Raw genomic sequence first — 4018 nt, forward strand, 5'->3', positions numbered from 1 at the left:
AAATTTAGGAGTTTTCCTTCTTCTGTACACCACAGTCGATAAACTTTTACTCATGTCGCATATTCTACAAATATGCACTTCATTGCCCTTGGCTCAAGATTACCATCATTCACATGAGCATATATGGGGTAACCAAAAATTTGTAAAACATAATAGTCAAAGTGTTTCCCAGACCATACTTCTTGAGGAGTCTTCAGGTCTACTGCCGTTGATGGTGATATGTTCACCAAATAGCAAGCAATGCTAACTGCTTCCGCCCAGAATTGATTGGATAATTTAGCAAATATTTTCATGCGCCTTGCATGCTACATGAGTGTTTGGTTCATCTGTTACGCCACTCCTTTTTGGAGTGGTGGGTGCCCTACAGTTTGTTGCCTCACTTTAAATTTTTCCTTGCATAAATTATCAAATGGAGAATTGCAGAACTCCAACCCATTTTCAGTCCTTAGAGTCTTGACCTATTTTCCAGTCCTTTTCTCAACCATGGTCTTCCACTCCTTGAACTTCCCAAACACCACATCTTTGGTCTTCACAAATTACAACTAAACCTTTTGTGAATAATCATCAATGCCTCATAAAGTATGAGGATCCTCCTTAAGACTTCATTGGTGTAGGACCCCACAGATCTGAGTGAACATACTCTGGGATTTCCTTGCTTGTGTGTTGACCGATACTGAACTTCACTTTATGATGCTTTCTATTAACGCAAGCTTCACAAAATATTATCTTTCTAGTAGCCTCTCCACCAAGCTGTCCTTGGTTACTTAGAATTGACATACCATTCTCACTCGTGTTCCTTAAACTATGATGCCACAACTCTCTCTTTTCATCACCTGCATTCAAGGATTGGGAGATAGCCACTGTTCCCCCAACTGTACCACCTTGTAAGATATAGACCCATCTAAGATTCATCTTCCCTTTCATTATAACAACAAAACCTTTGCTCACTTTAACCCAATCACCTTCACCAGCGTACCTCATCCCATTCTTGGCCAATGTGCCAAGAAAAAATAAATTCTTTCGAAGTTGTGGAACGTACCAGCAATCTAACTTCCTGACCATGCCATCACGCATCTTGATCTACACCGTGCCACTACCTTTGATACTGCTCACCAAATCATCCCCCATCTTGACTGTGCCATTCCACTCTTTGAAGGAGTCAAACCAGTCATGATTATACATCATGTGATAGGATGCTATAGTATACAAGACCGAAGCATCAGCAAAACTTGATGTACTAACAATCAGTACATCACTATCGTCCCCTTCATCAGAACTTTCCTAAACCACAACAACAATGTTATTGTTGCTTGATTCATTCTTGAACTTCCCATTCTCCAGCTTTACATAATTTCACTTAAAGTGTGCCTTCTCCTTATAGTTATAAAATTTTACGTTCGATAAACCTTTAGACTTCGATTTTGAACGTGATATACCTCTGTTTACCACTTTCCTATCTTATGTTCTTCCTCTCCCTACAAATAAATCGGAACTAGACACCTCCTCTCCAACCGAAACTTTTATTTTTAATTCCTTGGACATCTGAGAGTCCTTCACATCATTGAAAGTGATGGTTGTCCTACCATAGAGCATCGTATCAACTAAATTTTCAATTGAGTAAGGAAGAGAACATAAGAGAATGAGTGCCTGATCTTCATCTTCAATCTTCACATCAACCCCTTGTAGATATAACATGATGCAATTGAAGTTATCCATATGATCTTTCACTTGGGTACTTTTAGACATTCTGAGAGTGTACAACCTTTGCTTATGATAGAACTTGTTTGTTAGTGAGTTGTACTTTTCATAAAGTTTATTCGAGAGCACAAAAGTAGTTGTTTGATAAACGAACTCCCTTAGTACTTCATTTCTCAAGCTCAATAGAATGGAACTATGTTCCTTCTTCATAATGTACACCTTCTTTTCAGCCACCATCTCTTTAGGTAGTGTTGACTCTCCATCCAGTGTCGCTGCACATCCTTGTTGAACCAGAAGAGCCTTCATCTTAACCTTCCACAGTGTGAAGTCATTTGAACCATTGAATTTCTCCAAATCAAACATGTGAGTATACATCTTAAATCAAAGGAATACAAATCGCAGCTCTGATACCACTTATTAGGAAGTAAGTGGATAACAAGCAAAACTATAAGCACACAATACACAGTATTTATGTGGTTCGGTCAAGGTGACCTACGTCCACGAGCATGAGGGGAGTATTCTTTATTTCAGAGCTCTCAAACAAAGGTTACATGTACAATTACATAGAGATTCGCTTATCACTCTAGAATCTAAGATACAAAAAAACCTAGCATGCATCCTTATTTATACTTGACGGATTAGACCTAAAACCCTAATTGTCCAAGCTCAAAAGGCCCATAAGCCCATGAAAGGTGTCAACCAACAACAATCTGCCATACGACATCTTATAGAAAATTATTCCATCTCATACAAGCCATGGGCATCAACAATACACATGATGGAGCACATTGTGCCATAGTGGAGCATCATGATGTACGAGTGGCATATCATTAACACTAATGGCCCAACATCCATCATGGTGTAATCCTTGAGCAATACCAAATTCTGAGCATCCTTGAATGATCTTGAGCGTCATAGAGGAATTCATAGCATACTTGGCTCATTAGGGACGAAGATGGTCGATCTTGCGCCATAATAGCACAACAAGTTTATGGATGGTGCAATAGGTTTCAAGTATGGCGCAAGAACTTCTAGGTTGGAGAAACATCACCATCATGGCGCAACAAGTCCATACTTGGCACAACAACATACCGCATGGCACAATACGAGTACCCCATGGCACAACATGGATACCCCATAGCACAAGGGGAGTGGTATGGCACAAGAAGGAATTCCCTTGCCACAATAGAATCCTTTTTGGCCAAACCCTTTATCAAATGGCATAAAAAGGTCCCCTTTTTGCTCCATGTCACTCCCATGTGCTCCAAACCCCTTTTATATGATCTGTACCATTGGTACTTGATCTGTTCCTTTGTTAAACAATCCATTCTCTCCTCAGATGATCCGTTTCTTTGTCACATGCTCCATGAACCCCAAGTGCTCCATTCAGTTCCTAGTACTCCGAATGCTCCATGAACATGATCCAAATGATCGAGTCACATTTTACATAATCAAATCACACTAATTTTTTGTTAAATTCCGCAACACTATAATGAGATCACAATAAAAGGAGGTATAAACCATCTCTTATGTATGTAGTAAACAAATCATATAAAGAATAGATCTAATATCCATACATTTATTAACCAAGTTCATACAAGTTAGTAGTCTATTCAAACAAAACATCCAATATATATATATATATATATATGTGTGTGTGTGTGTATGTGTGTGTGATGATGTTTTTTTACCAATTGGGAGTAAGGCTACTATACAGAACACTAGTATGCCTAGAAAAGTCAACATATATATATATATATATATATATATATATATATATATATGTTGACTTTTCTAGGCATACAAGTGTTCTGTATAGTAGCCTTACTCCCAATTGGTAAAAAAACATCATTACAGTTTTTGTAGTGTTACTAGGTACGAACTTGTCAGAAACACCAAGATTCGTTATCTACCTATACTTATGAAGAGATAGCTTAAAACTGTGAATGAGCTATAACATTTCAACATTCTAATTTTGTTCAGTTCCACTTCTCACCTTATGCCTCCAAATCACACCCAACTATCTATGTTTTCGTTTATATTTTAGCAAGCATCTTTTTACATTTCTAAAGAAATCTAGGAAATTTGAACATGAAACTAACATCGCTAATCCTTGTGACTTTCCAACAAGAACTCAGCATCATGTTATCCACTTTTATTTAAACTAAAGATAGATGAATAATATCCATTTCATGTAGTTAGTTGATAGAACAAACGATATTGCTCCAAACACCTCTACCCAAATTAAAAAACCCATATGGATCGAAACCATGATGACTGTTATGAATAGCCTTTATGGTCTTAACCCATAAAGCATGGA

This window comes from Lactuca serriola, chromosome 6 (genome assembly GCF_051521515.1).
Source record: "Lactuca serriola cultivar US96UC23 chromosome 6, Lser_US96UC23_V15, whole genome shotgun sequence".
Classification (NCBI taxonomy): Eukaryota; Viridiplantae; Streptophyta; class Magnoliopsida; order Asterales; family Asteraceae; genus Lactuca; species Lactuca serriola.